Below are 26,705 nucleotides of genomic sequence, written 5' to 3'. Positions count from 1 at the left end.
ATTTTGTTTATTAGCCACCCTACCATATAACCATAGAACCCCAGCTCCTAGCTCAGTGCTAAGCACAGAGGGGCCAGTCCCCCAGAGGCTTATTTATGCCTTCTACGATGATTACTGAAGCACGAGCTTATCCACACAATGACAGCCTACATAAGTGTCAGGATTAAAGGCCATATAAACTCTGAACACACAAAAGGTCTCAGCAAAAGCCCCATAAAATAATCAAGTTAACTGAGGGACTTTTCACGTAAATCACTCCCCTTGGGGGCCCACCTCTAAATTACTTAGGACATTTTCTTTTCAGACAGATAGTTATTTCCTTCCAAGTGGATGAGTTAATTGTTCCTGAGAGCTTTGGTAGACCATGATGAAGGAAATCTCTATTTGTTAAACTCCCTGGGATTAATGTCTTTTCCCCCTGACTAAATAAAATAATTATTTTAAATGAGGATGGAGATGTGGCAAGGAACAATTCTTTTGAAAAGCAACAGTAATAATTAGGCAATACTTCCTTTACCAGCAAAAGTCACTCTCTGGCCACAAGTACTCTAGCGTATCTTCCAGATACACGGTAAGTCTGTTTTGCTTCTCCCTCTAAAGTTAGATGTGGAGTAAGATTTGCCTTGGCCAATGAACTAGAAGGTAGGAGTGATGTGTGCGCTTTCTGGTGAAAGCTTTTGGAACCACTGGGTACCTCTCAGGGCCCCTGCCCTGCCTTGCTATAGGAGCATGTTTCCAGATGGACTCTCATGGGTCTGGGACCCTGACTGACGGTGAGGAGCAGAACCCCCACACCAGTCAACACTGCATACACAGCTTGAATGGGAAATCAGATGTTATTATTTTTAGCTGTTGAAATTTTGGGTCACTCCTGACTACAACACAACCTAGCCTATATTGACCAACACAGTGAGCTGACTTGTCATTGACTGCCAGGATAATAAATGATCATTAGATTCCTATCATAGACAGGAAGCTGCAGAACCACCATGCAACAGCAGCCTTACACAGTGGAACCTGGAATCCCCAGGAGGGGGCTAGGCTAGAACCTCAACATCTTCCAATCAACAGGTACTTATTGGTATGCATTATCCATCAGTGCGCTAAGTGTGAGGGATACAGTGAACTGTTGCTAGAAAATGCCTATGGGTGCTGTGAGGTGGGTCCCCCCAGCAAGCTGAACAAAATCAGGAAAGCAATGAGGTGGCTGGCAAGGCCAAGAGTACAGGATTGGTGGTCTGGGTCTCCGGAGGAGCAGCTGTGAATGTGTAGGAGGACAGTGTGGGTGACTCAGAGATCAGAACTATCGCAGGCACTTTCCTAAGTGCTCCCATGCAGTCACTCCCTGCATCCCCCCCAGAGCTCCATGTGACAGAGCTCCACTGCTGTCATTTCCTAGGCAAGGAAAGTGACACAGAAAGAAGTTAAATTAAAAAAATAAATAAATAAGCCAAATAAATATCTCAATTAACCCAAGAGGTAGGGAAGTGAAGAACACATACGTTGGAAATTAGGAATGGGTAACAAAAATCTGGAATTAAAACGGAGAAAAGCCTGCAGCATAGTGTGACAGCCAAGGCCCTACCACAGGTGGCCTGGTTAGCTGAGAAAAGTTGCCGGCTGCCCCACCAAGGAAGCAAGGGCATGAAAGGGGAACCGGCCATCCCCAGCCATGGTGGATGAGTCAGGACCCTGACTTCTTGCTCCTGCATCTCCCAGCTGGGCCAAGTGTGCTCCGGCTTTGGTCTGCTCAAAGACATAAATTCATTCATCTATTAGTTCATTCACAAATCCTCTGGGGCACCTGCCACATGTGAGTCACTATGTACACTCTGAGATACAACAGTGAATAAACCAGTGCCGTGTCTGTTCCAAAGAAGCCTTTCTTTCTAGTGCAGAAAACAGACCTAAACTGGGAGTGGGGGCTCCTGGACTAAACAGGGGTCTCTTATCTATATCTTTGGCAGAGAGAAGCTCAAAACATGCGGAGTTGATGTCACTAAAACACAAGCTGTGGTGAATCACACCCTGTTGTCATGGAGGGAATGGGGTGGGGGAGGGTACATAGGGACAGACTTCCATATTCACCAGAAGGTGAGTTCAGGGACTCATCCAGAAGTCAGACTTGCCTGTGAGCGGGAGGCGGAGCCAGCAAGAGAGAGGGCTCCTCCATGCTCCAGCTCCACCTAAAAGTCTCTCTAGCTCAACATAGGAACAGGCCAAATGCTGAGCATCACATATTACCTGGGATACCTGAGCACCAGGTCCAGCATTTACTACACTCCAACATGTGAGCACACCTGCAAATTCATTCCTGGAGAGCCCAGACATTAACTTCTGAGTTCATCTAGATCAAAGAAGAACATTATGTTTAACCTGCCCAATTTAGCTCATCAACTTTTGACAACTAATCTTCTAGAGCCTGAAGAATCACTGACCTGACATCAAAATGGACCATTCAAAACATGAGAAATTTGTGAAGAGTCAAAAAGTGGGCATTACACCATAGCACATCTTTTTCAAAGATGGTTTTATTCCTAAGATGTTTAAGATAAATAGGCTTAAAAAATTAAATTAAATTAAAATGGCTTTTAACTGTTTGCATCAAGATGAATTTTATATAAACCACTGTAACTTTTCTGTTCCATTCACTTATTTCAAGAAATACCCAGTTTGATGACTCAGGTAAATCCCCACTCAGATGTTAGAGAGTAGGTTTGTAATGACTCTATATACCATGACATTTGGAAGCACTTTTCTGAACATTAACTTGCCTGAAATCCTAAGACAAAATACAAAATTTTATTTTCCATTCTATTTCTTTTCTGTCAAGGTAGAGAGATAAAGTTGAATTTATAAACCCATTTTCACCAACTCATTTTCCTTTTTATAATTTTAGGGCTAACTGTACTATAGAAAATTCAACTGAAATTTATAACTAACATTAGCCACAGTTGCTTGCTAATAGTCCAAGATAACTCATACCAAAAAAAAAAAAAAATCATTCCCTTTCAAAAGTGCAAATTCTATGTTACCACAGTAATCATGAAAGCTATCACCCAGAAACCAGCAGAATATTTAAGCTTTAAATGGGTATTTATGGATTTCTACAATTATATTGTGCTTAGTTGGTGATAGGTACTATACGGTACACTTTACACGTATCATATTATCTCATTTACTATATAAGGGGGTAGGCACCTATAAGGTAGGTGCATGCCTGTATTATTTCCATTTTATAGTTGGGCAAATAGAGAGGTTGAGTAACTTGTTGTTCCAAGGCACATAGCTCGGAATTGACAGAGCCAGATTCAAACCCAGCAGTTCTGGATGGGGACTATGCCTCCTTGGCCACTAAACTAGAATTGTTCCATTGCTGACCATAAAGATCCACACACACCAGCCCTTTGGTGAGACTGCTTAATTCAGTCAAATAACAAAAATCAAGTTTTCTCTTTCTTTAATATCATTTGCACCCGGGCTAGTTAGCTGTACAACCCATATCAGACTTAGCATTTCCAAAAAAACTAATTCATATTCTTCCCCTGCATCCTATTTCCCACTTTATCTAGCAACTGCTATGAGAGGAGAAGAAGAAAGGGATAAATATATGGCAAATCATTTACTGCACAAAGTAATTTTATTTCAAGTCTCAAATTAGAGAAGCAACGAAAAAGAAAACCTGTCAGAGCTCCAAATCAAAAATAAATCAAGTCACATTAATGAAAGATCTTAACAAAGATACACTCAAAGCATGCTCTGTTTGTCAGAAAGATGGCTCACACAGACTCTAAGCAAACCTCAGTGGCTCAGCTCTCCAGCGTGCCACAATTAAGGCAAAGGACAAAGCATATTATTATATATAGAAACAAGACAACTAGGCTTGTATGTGACATTTTTCCTAATCAAGGTATAAGCAAGAAAACCATCATGTGCCAGAAACCGTTTTGCAACTTGGGGATGCAGGGACAAATGGGAGGAGCTAGGGCAGCAGAAAAGAAAAATGTTAATCCACAGTTAAATATTCAAGACAAGATTTTTATTTATCTATCCATGAGAGACACAGAGACAGAGAGAGGCAGAGACACAGGCAGAGGGAAAAGCAGGCTCCATGCAGGGAGCCCGACATGGGACTTGATCCCAGGTCTCCAGGATCACACCCTGGGCTGAAGGCAGTGCTAAACTGCTGAGCCACCCGGGCTGCCCAAGACAAGATTTTAAAAATGTGCTGCCATACGATTAAAATGTCTCCTCTCAAGACAACCTCAATCTCAGAGCAGAAAGGATGAGAAAGGTCCACTGGAGCACCCCTTCCCCAAAAAAGCGCCAAATAACCACTGCCAAGGAGAGGCTCAGGTCATGGTGAGCTAGGCAATGCTCATTCAGAATCTCTCCTAAAATGCCAGCCTCACTGGAAGCAGCCAGCCACTTCCTGGCAAATAGATGAAAATAGAGGGGAAAAATGCAGTTCTGGGGGTGCCTGGGTGGCTCAGTCAGTTAAGTGTCTAACTCTTGATTTCAGCTCAGGTCATGGTCTCAGGGTCGTGAGATGGAGTCCTGCATCAGGCTCCATGCTGGGCATGGAACCTGCTTAAGATTCTCTCTCCCTCTCGCTCTGCCCCTCCCCACACGGCACACATGCTCTGTCTCTAAAAAAAAAAAAAAAGTAATTAATTAAAAATTTGCAATTCTGAAGACAGAGCCACTTTATTTCACCTAATACACACACACACACACACACACACATCACCACTTACTCCTAAATTTAAATCTGACCATTAGTTCCTAAGAGAGAAGCTATAGTTTCTCTACCTCCTTTTCACCCAAATCAACCTAAACTTTGACACTCTGTCCTGATTTCAGATGTACTGTGACAAGAATACGGACACTGATAAATTTTCCTACTGACTATGCAGATTGGCACTGTCACCTCCTATTTCACCCAGAGCCCCTCTTCAACCTGAGGATGTGGTCCAGGATCACTGTTCAGCAAAACTGCATCACTCCAAATGGCACTGTGACCAGGCTTCCCTCAAATTTAAACCTGCGGTTTGCCCACTCCCCTTACCCCAGCCACACCCGTGGGGACAGTCCTAGATCTCAACAAAACCACCCTGGCATTACTCATCTCAAGGAGCTTACACAGACTGCTCCCCTTGTGTCACCCACTGAAGTGATCTCAGGATGGTCCTCAAGACACATACTCAAAACAAGTATTCCAAGAAGGGTTTGTATGGCTGTGACAATATTTACATTAGGAAAAAAAAAGAAGTTCATGAGATTTACCTGCAAGTTCCATATGCAACACCAGATAAAATATAAAACTACGCCATGCCTTATACTCCAAAGGGCTTGTGTTTCATTAAAGCGCTTTCCCCAAACACTACCAGGTGTAGCTCTCGTGACTACCCTTTCATAAAGGCAGAACTAAAATCCCCATTTACAGATGAAGAAACTAAGGCTCAGAGAGGTTCCTTTCTATGCCCACAGTAACACAGAGAGACAACCCACATCTCTCTCTGTCTATACTACTCTGCCTCAACTATAATAATAGCGAACATTTCCTGAGTGCTTACTATCTACGAGACACTATGATAAGTGCTTTATTACAAAGAACACCTCTGTTAATTCTCACAACATCTTGTTACCCCCAATTTTACAGATGAAGAACCCAAAGAACAGAAAGAGGCCAAGTAACTTCCCCAAGACCACACAGCCAGTACGTGACTCAAATCCTCGGCTCCCTCACACACTATGCATGGTGTCATTCTTGAATTTCATCACACCTATTGTAAAAAAATAATAAGGTCGTTTCACCTCATGTATGTAAGAGTCAGCATGAATAGTGCCAATTATTTGTATCAGTCTGAAAGGCAACAAGACTTAACATGAAACAAATATTCGGATTCGGTAAATCTGCAGAGTTAGTTTTCATTTAAAAAGACAGACCCCTGTGGCCAAGCTGCTAGCTCTAGACATTTATTGGGACTCTGCACCTGGGCAGTCCATCTCCTTACTGTGAGGATGAAGGCCTCTGGGCAGGCAGTCCCTGTTCCCTGGGTCTCTCCACATGCCTCCTCACGCTGGCTCTACTCTCCAGACAGGCAGACACCACAGGCCTCTCTTCCTCTCAAGAGGAAGTAGATTGGAAAGGTATTTTAGGAAGTAGAACATAGCTTTGAAAAGGACTGCACTCATAGTAACAGACAGACTCTAGAAAGCTAACAAGTACAGCTGGCTGACTTTCCCTGGAGAGTTTGCTTTGCCTGCAGTATCCACATTTGGATCCAGTCATCCAAGAGGTACATCCAAGAGGAGCTCATTTTTCTCCTTCTCTGCAAATGAAGACATTAGTCACCTGTGAGATTTGAAAATCCAAATATCAGAGAGTGTACCTAGATGCCTTCATGTCTCCTCGAGCCGGGTCAGGGGTGTTGAGACAAACCACTGCCAGCTAGGTCTTCCTCTTAGATGATCACTTCCGTGCAGTAACACAATAACCAAGGGCATAAAGATCTGCTAGTGTTTCCGATACAGTATTTTGTATCACCATGATAATTTTGAAAGCCAGGCACAATTGTATCTTTAATGATTCCGAAAAACAAAAGAGGAAACAAAGCAATCAAGGTGATGCATCTATTACTATGTTTAGATTAGGCATACAGTCATCTCTTTGGTTGAGATACTTCCAGTAGGTCTATAAATCAATCATACTGACTTTTTTTTTCAATCATACTGATTTAACTTAAATTGAAAAAGTGAACTAAAAGAGCTACTCTTGCATATTAGGAGAATAACAAATCTCTGCCTGCTGTAACTCCTTTCCCCTCCAGTTATAGCCGAGAGTCTCCAGAGATTCGAGAGCTGGTCCTGCCCTCTCTGTGATCCCATATAGAGATTCCACTGACCCTGTGGCCCCAACACACTCCCCCGCCCACACATGGCATGCCTTCAGCCTCCTACATGAGCTGGGTTTTCAGGAAGACCATCTGGACTCTTCACACAGGTCTCCTCACAGGGCTCCCAGGTGGGCCCAAGACAGGTCACTGGAAGCCTTTCCAGTGTGGTACCTGCCCCTGATCACAGTATGCAGATAGACAAGGAAGGCACAAAGCCTCTGCACAAAAGCCCCACAGTATCTGCTGGTGTGGTGAGAGGCCATCCTAGGTACCAGGAGACACACAAATCAAGTCCTCTAAGGGATTATGGTCACAGCACTCAGCTGTGGGGGAAAGCATGTTCACACGCAAGATAAAACCTTAGACTGATGAGCCACTAGACAACTACACAGAAAACAGGAAAAACATGCATTGCAAAGAGAAGCTCATCTTCCTGGCTGGAGATGGGGCCCTGGGGGTAAGGTGTGTCGCCATCTCCTCAGTGGACAGGAGGGCCACTGTGGTTCTGATGCAGGTCTGATCGGCCCCATTAAAGTAGCTCTCCACCCGCCCCCTAGCTCCCTCTCCCAGAAAGAGAGGGACAGGAGCACACAAAATGGAGAAGAGAAAGCAAGGCTGGGCATGAAATCACTGCATCGTCACAAAAGCCCCATTACCCTGGAACTCCACACATGACCATGTGTTAACACTCTTCGCTGTCAACAGACAGAGGCCAGTCCTTAGTCATACTGGCAAGAAGTCTCACTTCTTACCTACCAAGATTGTTCCCTTCCCAATATAGACCTGGCCTGAAGGCGTCATTAAGTAAGACCCAGATATAGGCACCAATTATCATTCATCTCTTCTCCCCAGATCGCTCCACAGAAACAACAGGTCGAGAAGTAGTTCTACTGAAACTGTCAAGATGCATCTCTTGAAGCAGAAGCTCATGCCCATCCAGGTCAGCACATAGTGTCAGAGAAAGGTCTGCATCTTTTCCTCTGAGTGTTAAGACTGGTTTAGTGGTGTCTGAAGGGTAATGTGGTGTCAGAAACTTCTACCACAAAACCACCCAGCAAGAGATCTGCTGGGAAGTAGGTCCAAGTTTGTAGGCTAGGTCACACGGGCATTAGAATTTCTGGTAAAGGGATCCCTGGGTGGCGCAGCGGTTTGGCGCCTGCCTTTGGCCCAGGGCGCGATCCTGGAGACCCGGGATCGAATCCCACGTCGGGCTCCCGGTGCATGGAGCCTGCTTCTCCCTCTGCCTGTGTCTCTGCCTCTCTCTCTCATTCTGTGTGACTATCATAAATAAATAAAAATTTAAAAAAAAAATTTAGAATTTCTGGTAAAGAGAAGGCAGCAAACAGGACATGGAGTCAGGAACACAGGAAGCCAGAAGGCAAAGGCTTGCTGACACATAGGACAGAGGTAAGAGGGTTACTTACCCAGTAGGACTGCCTTAAATAATTGGCCATTCCTAGTGATCTGGCTTCCCACTGCCCGGGGTGGTCTCATCAGTCAGCATCAAGACCACCTCCTTGCCTGCAAGGTCCTCCACAGCATAAGATTCTCCTGATTCAGCCCCTCCTTCCAGCCCTCTGCTAAACACACACCAGTGGCAATGACAGGGACCTGCCCTTACATGGGCCTCACTCCCAATAACAGCTTAAAAGAAAATCTCATTTCTAAGACATGAAACGGTGTGTCTGAATGTGAACTAGTTGAAGATGATCACAAAACTCTAATGGCTCCAAGACACCAATCCACTGATCCACCAAAACATCACAGAAAGGAACAGATTATGAATTAGACCAAGAACAAATCCTTCAAAGAAAGTTGTCACAATTGCTGAGCGCAATTACTTATTCGGTATTTTAAATAAGATAGCACAGATAGGGGCGCCTGGGTAGTTCAGTCAGTTAAGCATCTGCCTTCAGCTCAGGTCATGATCCCAGGGTCCTGGGATTGAGCCCCAGGTCAGGCTCCAAGCTCAGCAGGGAGTCTGCTTCTCCCACTCCCTCTGCTCCTCCCCCTGCTCCTGCATGCTCATGTGCACATGTGCTTGCTTTCTCCCTCTCTCTCAAATAAATAAATAAAATCTTAAAAAAAAAAAAAGATTGCACAGATAGAAACAGGATGTTGCTTTTCTGTTATCTCTTTAGCACCAAGACATACAATCAAGAGGAAAGGTCAATTTAAACCGATTGATAAGCCATGAAGCAAGAAACAAGACAAGAGGTAGTTGCCAAGGGAGCCAGACACAAATTATACCAAGGGTATCTTGCCTCAAGCTTAGTTTTTAGGAGCAATTCCTGGCATGGTAACTCAAGGAGGCCATGGGCACCCTTGTAGAGATGGTGATCTGCTCCAGACTGTCCTGTCCAGATCAGCCAGTAGGGGTGGCTGCAAGCGTTGCATGGGGTCCACCCCCAACCCCACACCCCTCCCCTATAGGAGCCCCACAGGGTCCCAAGGGTTCACTGCTATCATGAGAACTCCTTCCCTCCCCACCCCACAAAAAAAAAAAAAAGGTAATCAATCAAAGGATAAACCTACAAGAAAGGCGAAAAACAAAACCAGAGGCCATGTGATTTTCAACAGTATTCAAACAGTAGAGTTTTGAATTCCTCTTTAGTAGAATAACTTATGAGTTAGGTGTGGCAGGTTTGGGGAATCCTGTTGCCAGAGAGAGAACCCCTTCAGGAGCCACCAAGGCAATTAAGACCAGCAAACCAAACATCAGTTGAAAATACCACAGGTATGCTTGTGGTTAAAACTGCATTTCCCGAAACAGGCCAGGGGTATGACATCCAGGTTTTATTTTAACTGATTCTAAGAAAAACACCAGCCTTAAACCTAGCAGAGTGAAAAGCCATGTGTTATGGTTACCCAATAACACATGGTTAGATGCTATAAAATGATTAAGCATTAGAACAGGGAAAGCACACAAAGTAAAAGTTCCAATAATTACCTACTCCCCTGTCCTGGGGGCACCAAATCACCACCCAGAAAATGTCAGAGCAGCTTTCTTGCATTTAGGAATGCTCCACACTAGGGAGCTTGCCTTTATTTGTGCTTTTAATTGGTAAAGTAATATATTACAAAGGAAGTCACGAAGCAATCATAAAGAGCAAGGAGTTAAAGATTTATAAAGGCTCACAATGGTAATGAACTCGCTTTTTTCAAGAAAGACACCCAGCATATCAAAGTTCTGGAGTCTTAGTAAATGACCACTCTGACCTCACAAAAAGAAGAGGTGAATTCTGTGTCCATCGTGATCCCACTGAAAGCAGATCCAAGAGATCTAGCCACAAGGGACAATTCTTGTTCCACCAGCTCTTCTTGCCTCTCAGTCAGTTACTGGATCTCTCTGTGCCTGGTTTCTACCCTTTTAAAATGGGGGTGTAAAAATACCCACCTCCAAGGTTTGTTAGGGGAAAAAGAGTTAATATGGGAAAAGCCTTACAATAGAGCCCAGAATCTAGTAAACCCTACGCTGACTATTATTATTGTTGGTTTGGGTTTTATTTGGTCAAGAGTGATTAAATGCCATAGCAGCTCCATAAGCAAAGTTCAAGCCACTAATAATAGGTCTCAAATAGAATGAGACTCTCTTCGCTATTTATTATCAAATGATATTCCAGGAAATCACACTTACTTAAAACACATTTACTCAACAGAAGACACAGTATATTAGAAACCAAAGTTCCTACCCTCTTACAGTCAAATTGAGGGATTACATGCAGACCCATCACACCATGGGAAGCACAGGGTAAGTGCCAGCTGAGAGGTATAGCATTTATTCTCATTGATTTATAAATATTAAGAAGTTCTAGGTAAGCAGATTGGTTTCAGCCTAGAATGAAAAAAATCATGGAAATGAGATTTCAGTTGTGCTTTGGAGGGTGAGTGCGATCTTCACTGAGAAAAAAGAGGGTTTGGTGAAGGAATATGGGAATGGCATGAGTAAAACTCACAGGGCCATCTTGAATTTGAAATGAGAGACTAGAGTGCTTAAGAATCTCAGGTCTACAGTCAGACTGTCTCAGTCCAAATCCTCATCCAACTACATACTGGCTGTGTGACCATGGCCAGCTACTCATCCTTTTTGTGCCTCAGTTTCCTAATTGGTCTCCCTTACAGGTACTCTCTTGAAGACTGAATAAGATAAAGTGGAAAGAGAATACAGGTCCTGCATACAGCAGAACTCCAGGTTGGCAATTGTGAGATAGGAAGCAATGTCAGGGAGGCTGCCAAGAGATCCCCCTGTCTGAAGAAGAGGGCTGAAGTTGAACCTGGGAGGTGGTGCAACATCATGTTGGAAGGGTTACAAAAGAGGCTTTGGGGAGCTCAGCTTCCATTCAGGAGAAGATCTGAGCTACATCATAGGAGTCCGTTTTCTGATGGTTCACCTGGCAGTTCTGGGCAGCTCCCAAGAAGGCCAGAGAATCTGGGGACAGGAATCCAATAGTAAATGCCAGAGTCCACATGTGAGCAGTAAGGAGCTGGGGGCTAAGTCCAGGCACCATCACAAGAATGGAAAAGAAGTGCAGGTATAAGGGACTGGGGATTAGGTGGCTCACAGTGGGTGGGACATGAGTGGTGCCAAAGACAAACTCCACTAGATGCGATGTGATATCTTGAATTAGGTCCTACTAGGGAAAAAGGACATAAGTGGAAAAAAAACAGGGAAATCCGAATAAAGACTGTAGTGTAGCTAATACTATTGTACCAGTGTGGACTTTTTGAGTTTGATAAGTGTACATGGTAAGATGTTAACATCAGGAGCAGACAGGTGACGAGGAAATGGGAAAGCTCATCAGAACTGTCTCGGCAACTCTTCTGTAAATCTAAAATTATTTCAAAAACAAACAAAACCCAAGTCTTTTGGGGTGATTCACCACACCACCAATAAAAAGAGGGAAGCCACAGCAAGTGCCAGTTTGGCCTTAAGGTGATCTGATTGAGTGATGCAGACAACATGGCTGATGCAAGGACAAGGAGATACTCAAGCATGGATGTGAGAACACGACCTCATGCCCACATCCAGCCAGGTGGTGAATCTGGATGAATCTGGCCTCTTAGGGACAAGGAGTGGCCTGACTGTCCCCTCAAAGAACTATGTTCACATTCCTTGTCAGGACATATCCCCACCCATGACACACAGCACCCACACACCCACTGCTTCCTGTCACAGCAACTGTGCCCACCAGGAGAGATGTCAGATAGCATTTCCAAAGAACTTTATCTTCAGACTAAGGAGCTTCTATTTTGAGGCGCATAATAAACCGAGTCTTCTTAAGGAAAGAAGAAATATCCATTACACCAACTCTCAATAGTCCAAACGAAGAATAATCACCAGCTCGTGAGCAGCAGAGCTGGGCTTCGATTCAGGTCTACCTTGCTCTGCAGGCCATGCCTTCCCACCACACCACAGGGCCTCATAGGTAGGCCTTTATGGTCCCCCACACTAACAGACACACACTAAAATACAGCTTTACAAAAGAGCTCCACTATGCCATCCAGGGATCAATTCCCCAGGGTTAGAAAGATCTTCTAGAAAGCTGTCTAGTCTCACTGGCCCAAGGGAATCAAATATTTCCTATCTATACTAATGTGAACGATTAGTTCTGAATGTCAGAAATGCCATAGAATTAGTATATATAAAAAAAAAGAATGAGTATATATGCATATATATACACACATACGGGTTTTCCATATATACACACCTATGAATAAATATATTTAAAAACCCTGTATAATAGATATCCTTTATAGGTGGGTGATGCATCAGTAAAATAAATTCTTCATAAAAAAATAGGACCTACTGAACACCAACCATATAACAAGTGCTAATAAACATTTGCTGATTTTACTTAATGATACAGTGGTCTTTAAATTAATCCCCACAAATAAAACATGTCTTGTGTTAAATTAATGAAACCGGGAATCGGGCTGTTTTCATAAGAATGAAATTGGAGAGCAACAGGAGAAAGAGACTATATTAGAGTCTGGTTTGGGGCCTGAGGAGCCCATGTCCCTCCACCTTCAAATGTGTATGTCAGTGGTAGATTCTGTACCGGGACTTGAGAAATCTGAGCAGCAGAGACCTGGGACTCTCCATCCACCAGACTGTGGATGGAATTAAAATGTCAGGCAGGGAGGTCAGAATAGATATGGGGTCTCTTTTAACTACAAGCTTCTGGGATTCTCTTCAAGAGCTATTTAGATTGTTGTTAATGCTCATATAAGATGGCACAATATCCTTCAGCTGTGAGGTGCTGGGTGTGTGCTGGAGAGGACTCACAGCTCACAAGAGACAACTGTTAACCTTCCAGGAATTTTATGAGCCAGCTAGCAAGCACAGTCATTAAAAATTAAATTATTGGGCAGCCCGGGTTGCTCAGTGGTTCAGCGCTGACTTCGGCCCAGGGCGTTATCCTGGAGACCCAGGATTGAGTCCCATGTTGGGCTCCCTGAGTGGAGCCTGCTTCTCCCTCTGCCTGTGTCTCTGCCTCTGTGTGTGTGTGTGTGTGTGTGTGTGTGTGTGTGTGTGTGTGTGTCTCATGAATAAATAAAATCTTTTTTAAAAATTAAAATTAAATTATCAAAACATCCAAGTAAGTTAGTTACAAGTAAAATAAAGTTAATAAATACTCAAAACTTAGCACTTTTTAACAGCTTCATTACCTTTCACTCCTACAGATGTTCTGGAGGTTACTTACATCCACTGTATCGTCTGGAGGAAATAGTCCTCCCTGTTCCACACTCAGTGACCTCACAATGGTGGCCTGAGATCAACCATGGAGGAGGCCCCACACCAACCAAATCGATGAATGCTATAAATCGGGGTTGGTTTGTTTTTTCCCTGAGAACCAGCTGTTGAACATTTACCAGCAACCCACTGGATATTTGTGTCCTTCAGAGACAAATGGGAAACTGTGCTGTGTTGGGCAGGGGAAAGGAGGTAGGGAAGGCAGGGAGGTAGCAGGGCAGGGGTGGTGGGAGAGTGGAGAGAGTAAGGGGAGAGAGAGTGACAGGAAAGAAAGCAAGAAGAGGGAGACAGGAAATGGGGGAGAAAGAGAGAAGGCAGACAGAGCAGGAGAAAATATTTACTATCCTGAAAGAAACCATGGTTCTCTGTAAGCAAATTCTTTCAGAGAACCAACACTGGGACTCCTTTTCTGAAAATCTCTCTAACGTATCACTCGTGTGTCTGCCTTCTGAAGCAGAGGCTACCAACAGAATTAATATTTTCTTAATGACTCAGGTCAGCCCTGTGAGCAGACGTTCCATTGTGCTGCATTACCCTCCAGGCTACTGGCATGCAGAGAGCTCTTTTTGTCTTCTATGAGACGGCTCCAATCTTCTGAGCTTTTTATAGATTCTCTGTCAACCCCCTTACTGTCAGGCTGTCAGCTGTCACTTGTAGATTTTCTCCCAGTACTTAGAGCAAGCAGCCTGGTGTGCTGCTTCGAAATCCTGGCGAACTAAGAAGTCAGGAGGCCAAGCTTGTTAGAACTGTGGCTAAGTAAGAGTAAATGCGCCCTCCTAGCCCTCAGATTCTCTCTAATAAATAAAGCACATAAAATCCAGGGCAGCTCCCCGGGTTCTCAAAGTTACCCATCTGCTTTCTCACAGGTTCTTTTCTATGCTCCAAATGGTTGAGGTTACAGAATTAGTGACCTCTGGAGAACTGAGGTTTCACTAAATATACAAAACATTCAATGAGACAAACTAAAAACAGAACCAACACTGACTAATACAAAAACGAATAAAAGTTCTGTCGTGTAAGCGACAGTCGATAACACAGACACCCTGTTCTCTTGCAAGCCTCTTTCCTTTGCTGAGGCAGGGGGCAGAGCCAGCATGGCCATGGCCCAGCTTCTTCCAGCGTCCACAAAGGGCTCTCGAACAGGTGGAGCTGGAAACCATCAGAAACAGGCAGCAGTGGGCAAGAAAGAGTTGGCAGAGGCAGCTCCACCTTCCAGCAGGTAATGCCAAGGGCTGGCCCTGGCTTAGGCCATCTACCCACCCCCACACTCCTCATTCATATCCCTGGCAAGGAGCAGAGAGACATGAACCAGGGCCCTACCATAACTGAGCAAGATGGCAGCTACAGAGAAGCCATCAACAGACAGGTCCCCCAGTGGACAGGTACCAGAGCAACAGCAGCGCTCAGCATGCCACCCACTCGTAATACAATCTGATATAAAGACTCTAACTGGCCCCTTCTGGGCACAATGCCAACCTCCTGAAAATGCGTGTCTCCATTGCACTGAATGTGGTCTTTGGGCTGGCACTAAATTCTGAAAACAAGAAAAGTATTTAACTGCTCATTGAATTCACCAGATGAAATAATGTGCTTTTAAAAAAAATTAATCTCTTTTCTTTTGTAGGGCTCTATTTGTTTTAAAATATTCTGATAGCAACATAAAAGTTCTAATATTTAAGCCTAGTGTCTATTTAACCAGACTGTCACACAAAAATATTTTAAATAACTATAATAGAACAACAAAGCTATCCTAGAAATAGAAGAAAATTCCAAAATTACCCTTCTTGTACTGAGTATTCAACTTGTAAAGAAAGAAGCATTTAACTTGCAAGGAAATAAACAACAAATATTCTAAAATTAAAAATAGAAGTTCTGTACAGAATCCCATTATTTAATAGTTCTACTTTATGCCCGGCACATAGTAGGCCCATACAAAATATTTATTGGATGGCTAGAGGGATGGATGAATAGATACAGTAGTACTACTAACTGGATAGTCTGAAGTTAACTGACTTTCCCTAGGACTTTCATCAGCAGGATGGATCCAAAACCATATTGGGGTATGTTGGAGAAATATAATTAACTAGTCAAGTAAAGTCTTTTCTAAAATGAAATCTGAGTATCTTTTCTTTGAGCCTGAGCCTAGAGATTATAAATACTCTTGCCTAAAGGCAAGTTCAGACCTGCCCCCTGCATAGTTTATATTTACTAAGCATCCACCATTTTAGTGCATGGGCCATTGTGCCAGGAAATGGAAATGGGAGTACTGTGAGCAAGACGGGAAGGCCCAATCCAACATTAAAACACACTCATCAGAATCTCTAATAGACCCACACAGACAAGGTCCCCTGATTTGTGACTATAGTGCACTGGGGAGAAGATGATCTCCCATGAATGGTGCAGGGTCAACTGGAGGGGAAAAAAATAAATCTTGATCCCTACCTTATACCATACACAAAAATCAATTTCAGATAGAGCACAGATCTAAATATAACAGGTAAAACAATGGAGCATCCAAAAGATAACATACGAGAACATCTTCATGACCTTGGAGAAAATATTTCTCAAACAGGATGCAAAATGCCCTAACCATAGAGCAAAAAAATGGAAAATTGAACAATATTAAGAACTTCTATTTACCAAAAGATACAACATTAAGGGACGCCTGAGTGGCTCAACGGTTGAGTGCCCACCTTCAGCTCAGGGCATGATCCTGGGTCCGGGAATTAAATTCTACATCGGGCTCCCTGCAGGGAGCCTGCTTCTCCCTCGGCCTGTGTCTCTGCCTCTCTCTGTGTGTCTCTCATGAATAAATAAAATCTTTAAAAAAGAATACATTAAAAGAGTGAAAAAGACAACTCACATGATAGGAGAAAACAGTCCAACAACACGTATTTCTGACAAAAGACTGATATCTAGGATATATAAAGGTTAGTAGTCAGGATACATAAAAGTCAGTAAGTCAGACAACCCGGCTAAACATCTTACTTTTCAGTGGGCAAAAGATTTGAACAGGCACTTCACAAAGAGGATACCCAAAGTATCAATAAGTATATGAAAAGGGACTGACTGAACTTTATAAGTCCTCAGGTAAATGCAAACACCACAACGTGGTAGTATACCTAACAGTTAAAATGAAAAGAGAAAACACCAAGTGTTGGCAAGGATGGGAAACAACTGGCACCTTCATATACTGCAGTGGGAATGTAAGTCAGTATAATTACTTTCAGCTGCCATATAAAATCATCTGGAAATATGTAGCAAAGCTGAACATATGCACACCCGCTAAGCCAGCAATTTCACCACTATGTATATAACCCCACAGAAACGCAGACATATGTTCACCAAAAGACATGCAATAATGTTCACAGCAGCTCGATTCAGAATAGTCCCAAACTGGAAACCCCTCCAATGCCCATCAAAAGCAGAACAGATTAGAAAGAAGTGTGATGTACTCACACATGGGATATACTATATGATAACTAAAATGAACAAACCTCAGTGGCACGCAACAATGTGGGCATATCGCACCTACTTAATACCAAACAAAAGAAACAGGCGTAAAATTCATTAAAGAGGCAAAGTTAACCAGATTCCCTTACAGTGGGGTAGGGAGCTCATGATGGAAAGGGGACACAACAGAGACTCCTGTGGTGGTAGCAGTGTTCCATTTCTTGATCTGGAGAATGGTTACCACATGGGTTCAATATGAGAAAATTCATCAACCAACCTATTCAGGATGTGTGCACTTTGTATATTATGCTTTAAAAAAAATGGTAATTCCAAAAACACTTTCATTCGTGATCTCATCTCACATTTCTCTCTGTCCCTAGTCCCTCAACCATGTCTAAGGTCCAGACTGCCTCAGGGTCTTAGCAGGAACTGAGCCCCCAAGAGAAAGCTCATGTTCCCAGGGCCTTTGCACGGCTGGGGTCATCTCTCATCATGTAGGTCCAGGTTCACATGAAACAATTTGCCCAGGGAGGTCTTTCCTTGGTCCCACCAAGCAGGCCATAGTCATTTTACCCCTTATCCTATATCCTATTGGCCTGTTTTATTTCTTTCACAGCACTTCTAATGAGACAAATCCACTTTGGTTTACTCATTATATTTGTTTTTAGAGCACAGTGACTTTGCCCCTTTGGTTCACTGCAGTTTCGCTGGCACCTCTACCCTTAGCATTTAAAACTGTGTCTGCAGAACATAAAGACTCCTAACTCTGGGAAACGAACTAGGGGTGGTGGAAGGGGAGGAGGGCGGGGGGTGGGGGTGAATGGGTGACGGGCACGGAGGGGGACACTTGACGGGATGAGCACTGGGTGTTATTCTGTATGTTAGCAAATTGAACACCAATAAAAATTAATTTATTAAAAAAATAATAATAAAAAAATAAAAAAATAAAACTGTGTCTGGCATATTTGCCCAACTGATTTGAAACTTATATCCACATAAGAGCCTGCCTGCAAATGTTTATATCAGGTTTATTCATAATTGCCAAAAACCTGAAGCAACGAAAATGTCCTTCGATAGCCAAACAGACAAATAAACAGTGGTACATTTATACAATGGGATATTATTCAGTTTTAAAAAGAGCTGAGCTATCAAGTCACAAAAAGACAGAGATGAATATTAAATGCATATTGCTAAGTGAAAGAAGCCAGTCTGAAAAGGCTATATATTTATGATTCCAATGATATGGCATTCTAGAAAAGGCAAAACTATGGCAATGCTAAGTAGATCAGTTTTTATCAGGGGCCTGGCGAGAAGTGGAAAGTGTTGAATGGGGGAAGCACAGGAGATTTTTTAGGGTGATGACACTATTCGATGTGATACTGTGAGAGAATATACATGACAAGATGCAGTTGTCAAAACCCACAGAACTTTACAGCACAAAGAGTAAGTGTGATGTGCGCACATTTAAAAAAATCATTTTGGAGACTTGGGGAATGCTAGGAAGGAATACAGAATATGACAAAGCAATCTAACTATACTACAAATGTAGGAAACAACCTCACTGCTGACCTAAGTAACTGAATATGAGTGTGGAGCCTATAAAGCCAAGTGCAAAAGAAACTGCATGTGGCCCTTCACTCTACTTGATCATGTAGTTTCTCTTTTTTTAAAAAAGATTTTATTTATTTATTCATGAGAGACACACAGAGAGAGAGGCAGAGACACAGGCAGAGGGAGAAGCAGGCTCCATGCAGGGAGCCTGATGCGGACTCGATCCCAAGACTCCAGGATCAGGCCCTGGGCTGAAGGCAGGTGCCAAACCACTGAGCAACCCAGGGATCCCCGATCATGTTGTTTCTCATGGTGGTCCAGCCACCCAGAAAGATACAGACACCTTGATTTCTAAAAGTGTTATCAGCACCTAGTCTGCAAAGGTAAAGAATCAAATAGGATCAAAATTGTGAACTTACTCTTTCCTTAATTATTTGCAATTAAAAATAAAAACCGCATGGCTGCCTCAAAAAGAAGAGAAGGCAAAGTACCATGAAAGCTTCTCTTAACATCGTAAAGCCCTAGAACAGGACAGCTCGTGTCATTGAAGAGCAAGGAGCCCTTTTCTTACCACTGACAGCAGTCATAGCCACGCCTACTCTTTTTAAAAATAACCTTAGATTTATCATATAAAAAGAACACATGCTCATTGTACAAAACATAAATAAAATAAAAATTACCCATAATGACACTAAAAAACACTATTAATATTTATTACGTATCTTTGCAGTCCATTTTCTAGATACATATGAAAGATACCCTATGGAAAAGATTTTTATCCAGAATGAATGTTATATGGTAATAGACATATTATCACTTAACTCAAATGCAATAATTCTCTTGAACTGAAAAAGCAATTCTCTTAAAGCAGCCCAACAAAATTTTTCATTCTGAGACACTGTCTAGGTTATTCTACAGTCATAAAGCCTGGTGTGTGACCAAAATTTTCAACCACAGCTGAAACCCCCTCAAAAAAAGTCTCAAAATAAAAACTCCAAAAGCCTCTATTCTCTTTTTGGCCAAAGAGCGTACCTTTAACTCAAATATCTCTAGTAACAAGGCTGAATCGATCATGGCAAAAAAGAGCATAGCTGTTGCTAATGGTTCTTTTATAAATATCCTGGGCTTTTCCTGGGATGATTTTTTAACATTATTAATCCTCAAAACATCCCTGAGAGGGCTATATCATTTAAAAGGGGAAATTAAAGGAAGCCAAGGATGACAACTCATAACCACACTGTGAATAAAGGCAGGTGCAGGGAGCCCGCCTCATCCTTCAGGGCAGACCAAGCCCCCTCCTGCCCCAGCCAGATGGGAGCACCTCCCTTATAGTGCGATGCCCTGCACTGGGCCTGGATGGTAAGCATTTAAAAGGAACCCGTGATCGCAAACAACAGGGATCTCTGAAATGAGACCACCTATTTCCTACCACCAGCAGGAAGCCATATCTAGGAGCTGTTCCATTTGTTTTGGCTTTATAAAGTGGGGCTAGAGGGGGGAAAGCCTGACTTCCTTAAGCAGCCACACCACACCCACCAGGCCAGCTTCCCACCAGCAGAGGCAGGTGGGCCAGTGTCTTCCTCATGATGGCTGACTTGAGAATTCACGCTTCACTAAATGCTTCATATGTACTCTGTATCTCATGCTTTGCCCTCCTTCCCTGGCTTAAGCTGCTTTAGGCAAGGCAATTTACAGTAAGGTGTCAATGATAAACAGACCAATTCCTCATTTTCTTCTTCTTTAGAGTAATGTTAACTCAAATTTGGGATATTTCACTTATAAAATGGAACCCACTCTCCCTCTCTAAAGTTTCACATGCAAATATCCTAGAGGTCTGAGACCTGACTGGCAGCTAAATGCTTTTAAAGAAAGTCTCAGGCTAGTTTAGGTAATGTTCTATTTACCTAAATATACACGTTTTTATTTGAACGTCCATCCATATAAACTGCTTCTGGCAGAAGATTGCTGAATGCTGAACCATCTGGGGTTTGATGAAGAAACGGAATATTCTAGCTTAATGAAAGGCACTTGCCTACTGGAGATAGTACATGTTTTTTTTTTTTAGTTGTAATATTTGTAGGCTATTTTCATTATAGCAAGCATAATCATGTTTTAGCACAAATCAATGACTCATTTTCTCTTGACTTGTCAGAGCGCTGCCACGCCCTATCACAAACAGCACAAACAGAAGAAAAACCAGTTGACTAATTAGAATTGTTATGTAGAGTATTAGCTCATAAGAACTGAACAGAAAAATCATCTTTACCAATCTGAAATCTCAACACCTTACCTATTTGTCTTGAAACAGAATTGATTCTATTAACATTTGCAGAAATGAACAGAACATCTATGTCAATTGTACTACTGACATAAAACATAAAAGATATGTGCTCACTTCGGCAGCACATATACTAAAAAACATAAAAGATACTAACAGATGATTGAACAAGCAGCTCAGACAAAAATATCCTTTAATAGAAGCAAAAGAAGTTGTGACGGCCTTTGCACATTTTATTTAGAAGCATTATTAGAAGCATATTTCTTTACTTCTATCATGTGACAGGTAATATCTGATGCTTTCAAACATGCAGGATAAAATACTTACTTTGTAACCAATTTTTTATTTAAAGCGAGTTTCTAACTTTTAACTTCAAAATTCTATCCCGGTATGTGGACACCGGGAGAACGTAACAGCTCTAATACAAACTGTTGATGCAGACTTTACAATCCAAGAAATAAGTAGCACACTTCCTATGATATATACTTGAAAATCGATGGATTTGAGTTTTTCTAAAGAAATAGCTGAATCCTGTTAATGGTTCATCTAATAAACCGCAAACATAGAATGGAATCCTATAAACTGTTTGGCTAACATGAAGCATATTTGAAAATGTATCAAATAATTAAGCAGAAGAGCCTTTTGCCCAGTATATGGGGCAAACGTGCTAGAATGGGTTCAGATGACCAAGGTTATGGGAGAAGATATTTGCAAATGACCTATCAGATAAAGGACTAGTATCCAAGATCTATAAAGAACTTATTAAACTCAACAGCAAAGAAACAAACAATCCAATCATGAAATGGGCAAAAGACATGAAGAGAAATCTCACAGAGGAAGACATAGACATGGCCAACAAGCACATGAGAGAATGCTCCGCATCACTTGGCATCAGAGAAATACAAATCAAAACCACAATGAGATACCACCTCACACCAGTGAGAATGGGGAAAATCAACAAGACAGGAAACCACAAATGTTGGAGAGGATGTGGAGAAAGGGGAACCCTCTTGCACTGTTGGTGGGAATGTGAACTGGTGCAGCCACTCTGGAAAAATGCGTGGAGGTTCCTCAAAGAGTTAAAAATAGACCCGCCCTACGACCCAGCAATTGCACTGCTGGGGATTTACCCCAAAGATACAGATGCAATGAAACGCCGGGACACCTGCACCCCGATGTTTCTAGCAGCAATGTCCACAATAGCCAAACTGTGGAGGGAGCCTCGGTGTCCATCAACAGATGAATGGATAAAGAAGCTGTGGTCTATGTATACAATGGAATATTACTCAGCCATTAGAAGCAACAAATACCCACCATTTGCTTCAACGTGGATGGAACTGGAGGGTATTATGCTGAGTGAAATGAGTCAATCAGAGGACAAACATTATATGGTCTCATTCATTTGGGGAATATAAAAAATAGTGAAAGGGAATAAAGGGGAAAGGAGAAAAAATGAGTGGGAAATATCAGAAAGGGAGACAGAACATGAGAGACTCCTAACTCTGGGAAATGAACAAGGGGTGGTGGAACGGGAGATGGGTGGGGGGTGGGGGTGACTGGGTGACAAGCACTGAGTGGGGGAACTTGATGGGATGAGCACTGGGTGTTATATGTTGGCAAATTGAACTCCAATTTTAAAAAATGTAAAAATAAATAAATAAATAAATAAACAAACAAACAAACTAAAAAAAAAAAAAAAAACAAGTGACCAGGTTTGAGGAGTGACACTGATGCTCTTTGTTTCCAAGTGTGAGTCTTCCTCTTTTTTCCTGCAGGCAATTTAAACTTGAGCATGGAACTAAGCCTCTCTGAGCCTCAGTTCTGTTGGGGTTTTTTTGTTGTTGATTTTTTTTTAAGATTTTTTTAAATTTGTTTGAGAGAAAGAGAGAGAGAGAGCCCAAGTGAGAGGAATGGTAGAGGGAGAGGCAGACCCCCTGCTGAGCAGGGAGCCCAACACAGGGCTCAATCCCCGGACCTTGAGATCATGACCTGAGCCCAAGTCAGATGCATAAAGGACTGAGCCACCCAGGTGCTCCTGAGCTTCAGTTCTGTGGTTTTAAAAATGAGGCAGTTGGGCAGCCCGAGTGGCCCAGCTGTTTGGCGCTGCCTTCAGCCCAGGATGTGATCCTGGAGAGCTGGGATCGAGTCCCACGTCGGGCTCCCTGCATGGAGCCTGCTTCTCCCTCTGCCTGTCTCTCTCTCTCTCTCTCTCTCTCTCTCTGTCATGAATAAATAAATAAAATCTCAAAAAAAATGAGGCAGCTACTGGGGTACCTGGGCAACTCAGTCCATTAAGCATCTGACACTTGATTTTGGCTCAGGTCATGATCTCAGGGTTGTGGAAGTGAGCCTGCGCCCAGGAGGAAGTCTGCTTGAGATTCTCTGTCCCCCTCTGCCCCTCCACTCCATATGTGTGCTTCCCCCACCTCTCTAAAATAAATCTTTAAAAACATGAAGTAGCTACTTATATCACAGAGTCTTTGTGTAGATTGAATGGGAATATCTGCTGGTGCTTTATGGATTCTGTCATCATACAAAATAAACAAATATTATGAAGAGCAAAAAATTCTGCTTTCCAATTCCCACCACAACGGTCCATGAAAATCTTAATTTCTTTTTTCTATCCTGTCATGCACGTTCTAAAACTAACTACAAAATGGCATTCTAGGAGTAAATTCCCCAGTGAAAATTAATATATTTATACATATTTATTCCACCTCTTATTTAGACTACTTTGTACCCTTTACCTTTTAAAAATTTTACTTCCAAAACCTGTTACTATTTTCCCTCTCAGATGCTCATTTTGTATCTCAAAACAAGGTAAGATAAATACCACTATTAGTTAATTATGAGCTGCCAAGATAAAGGACAAATAATTAGAATGGGAAAAGCCCCCCAACAGCCAATATTATAAATTATACATTGAAAATTTTTAAGTTGAATATGTCAGCTCTTAAAAGTTAACCCAATTACATTTTTTTTTCAAAAAGGCAGATAGATATCTATGATATCTGCACTGCCAAGATTTCAAATTTAACTTAGAAGTCAATAGTAGGACATGCTGGAGGAGGGAAGGAGGGCTTTTGTTTTGTTTAAAGATTTTATTTATTTATTCATGAGAGACACAGAGAAAGAGAGGCAGAGACACAGGAAAAGGGAGAGGCAGGCTCCATGCAGGGAGCCCGATTGGGGGGGGGGGGGGGTGGAACGACTTGATCCCAGGATCTCAGGATCACGAGCCAAAGGCAGACACTCAACCACTGAGCCACCCAGACATCCTGAGGAGGGTGTTTTAAAAAGGTTTCTCAATTTGATTCTTCCTATCCAAAGCACATCACATAAGAGATCATGCCAAGAGAAGGATAGATACTACATTCTCATTTTAGTTACTGGAATTAGCTATGCAATTAGATGATCCCTTGGTGAACTAGCCTAATGCTTGTCTCAGGTTTGTCTTTTTTTTTTTTTTAATTTATGATAGTCACAGAGAGAGAGAGAGAGAGAGAGAGAGAGAGAGAGAGAGAGAAAGAGAGACAGAGACACAGGCAGAGGGAGAAGCAGGCTCCATGCACCGGGAGCCCGATATGGGATTCGATCCCGGGTCCCCAGGATCGTGCCCTGGGCCAAAGGCAGGCGCTAAACCGCTGCGCCACCCAGGGATCCCCTCAGGTTTGTCTTAAGAGAGAAAGATTCTTCTACCGCTTTAAATATCACCCTCTTTTTAATAAATCTCATTTTTGGCAGCTCAGGGCCACCTTTATTATAGAAGCTCTATACGGCAGAGCTTCAAAACCCCAGGCCACCCTCCTTTTTTTCAGATAAGGAAAGAAAACCCGAAAACAGAAGTCTATCATGAATATGACTTGCCAAGGTCATCAAGCTAATTAAGCAGCAGCCCAACCAGATCAAGTCTCACAGGCCAGGGTCCTTCCCATGTCCGCCTGGGAACAATCGACATGTTTTGATTCCATAGATTTAATAGATGCCAACGAGGTCCCACAGCCCAAAAATAATATATCCCGCCCTGCTTTATCGATTTCTGAAGTTTGGCTGTTAAGAGATTACTTTCTCTTAACTTAAAACTTCACTTCCTATTAAAATAAAAGATTATTAAAGTATCTTTAGTCATTTACATTATAATGTGAGCAAATTTATCATACCTTTTCCTGAAAACAGGCTTTCAGTAAAGGAAGAAGCACAGAGCCACTTTGCAGGAAATAAACGTACTGAGTCCACTAATATGACGGTGAACAGGACATAATCTCCACCCTCAAAGGGCTTTCAATCATATGGACACCTCCATTCTTTCCCTATAACAGAAAAGGTTCCTTTCTTTTTCTTTTCCTCTTATGCAATTTTAAAGGATGAAGGCTTCTTATTCCCCTTTCTTCATCTTTGCAAGTATCTGTTGGAATGAATGAACCAATGAACCAACCAACCAATCAATCAATCAATACTCCAAAGTTCCTTCCACAGTTTGCCCTAAGGATCTTTAAAAAAAGGAAAAGCCCTTCTTTGATCACTTTTTTCCTCAACCATAAAGTAGTGTTTTTGAGACTAATCCATAATCTGGTCTCTTCTTTATTCTAAGCTTTTACACAGTGGAACAGATTTCCAGAGCACCAGTGCTGACTCAGAAAAACCTGATGAGACTTTATTGGCCTCAACTCTGAAGCACAGGCAGGAATCCTGGCTCTCATTCCTTGTCCTATTAAGACTTGTATAAGCCTGTTGCTCTGAATCTTATCTGCTGATGGAAAAGCACTTACCCCTTTTTTGCCCAACAAGCATTTCCACTCTCAAAGAACTGAACAATGGCTGTGCAAATAAAATAGGATTCTTGTACATACTGAAAAATTAAAATTATAGAGAAGTGTGGCAGTAAACTGTGATTACTTCCTTGGAAGACTTTCATCCCCCTGCCTCTGTGCTTTATCCCATTACAACTTCCTTTCTGTTCACAGCTTCAAAGGACTGCAAATATAATTCACAACCAGGGGAGAGAGCCGAAAACTTTGAGTCAACAATGAAAGAGTAGACTTCTAACACAGGCAGAGACGCATTAGATTAGCGCTGTTAATTTGGGACGTGCCTTTCTGAAATGCGCAGTTCCAGAAGATGGTCTGGAGGGCCAGCTTCTGTTACACTGACTTGACAGCCAGGTGCTGGACATCTTGGTACACCCAGGTGTGTAAGAGACACTGGGGCTGCAGGGATCACAAGATCCTGCCCTCACGAAGCTGTGAGACAGGATCACAGCAAGTGTTCCAAGAAAGGGGTAAACACAAGCCAGCAAAGGCCTGTCACCCAGCCTGCCCGTGGGGAGATACATCAGAGAAGCTTCATAGTGGAGATCCCCCAAGGGTGAGCTTGAAGAACAGCTAACAGGTGGACAAGTAAGGTAGGAGAGGCAGGGAGAGAAGTTCTGGCGAAGGGAAAAGCAAGCTTGAAGGGGTTCCTGTCTGCCCTGCATTAGGATCTCAAGGCTCGGGGACAGAGGCAAGAGATAAGGCTACAGAGGTGGGGAGCGTGAGCCCCTGAGCCCTTGCTGTGGCCTAAGGGCTCATGCTTTGTCATGAAGGCAGTGAGAGTAAATAGGATCCAGTCTGGATTTCAGAAAAACACTTTGAATTGCCACAGTGAGGGGTAGCTGGAGGGGAGGGCTCTGATGGGGGAGGTCCCAGCCCAGGAACCAGAGACAGGTGTCTGTTCCTATCCCTTTCCTTGAGAATGAAGTGGCCTCTGACCAAGGCCTATCGCTCAAGCTGTC

At 42.7% G+C, this 26,705-nt stretch overlaps 1 protein-coding gene across 1 annotated transcript in view; it reads right to left on the bottom strand.

The window, feature by feature from the left end:
* Positions 1–26,705, bottom strand: part of PPP1R14C (protein phosphatase 1 regulatory inhibitor subunit 14C) — an 86,675-nt gene that overhangs the window by 51,418 nt on the left and 8,552 nt on the right. The gene's annotated exons all lie outside the window — the stretch shown is intronic.

This window comes from Nyctereutes procyonoides, unplaced genomic scaffold (assembly GCF_905146905.1).
Source record: "Nyctereutes procyonoides isolate TBG_1078 unplaced genomic scaffold, NYPRO_anot_genome, whole genome shotgun sequence".
Classification (NCBI taxonomy): Eukaryota; Metazoa; Chordata; class Mammalia; order Carnivora; family Canidae; genus Nyctereutes; species Nyctereutes procyonoides.
The sequence above is the reverse complement of the archived record's forward strand: the minus strand, read 5'-3'. Positions and strand labels throughout refer to the sequence as shown.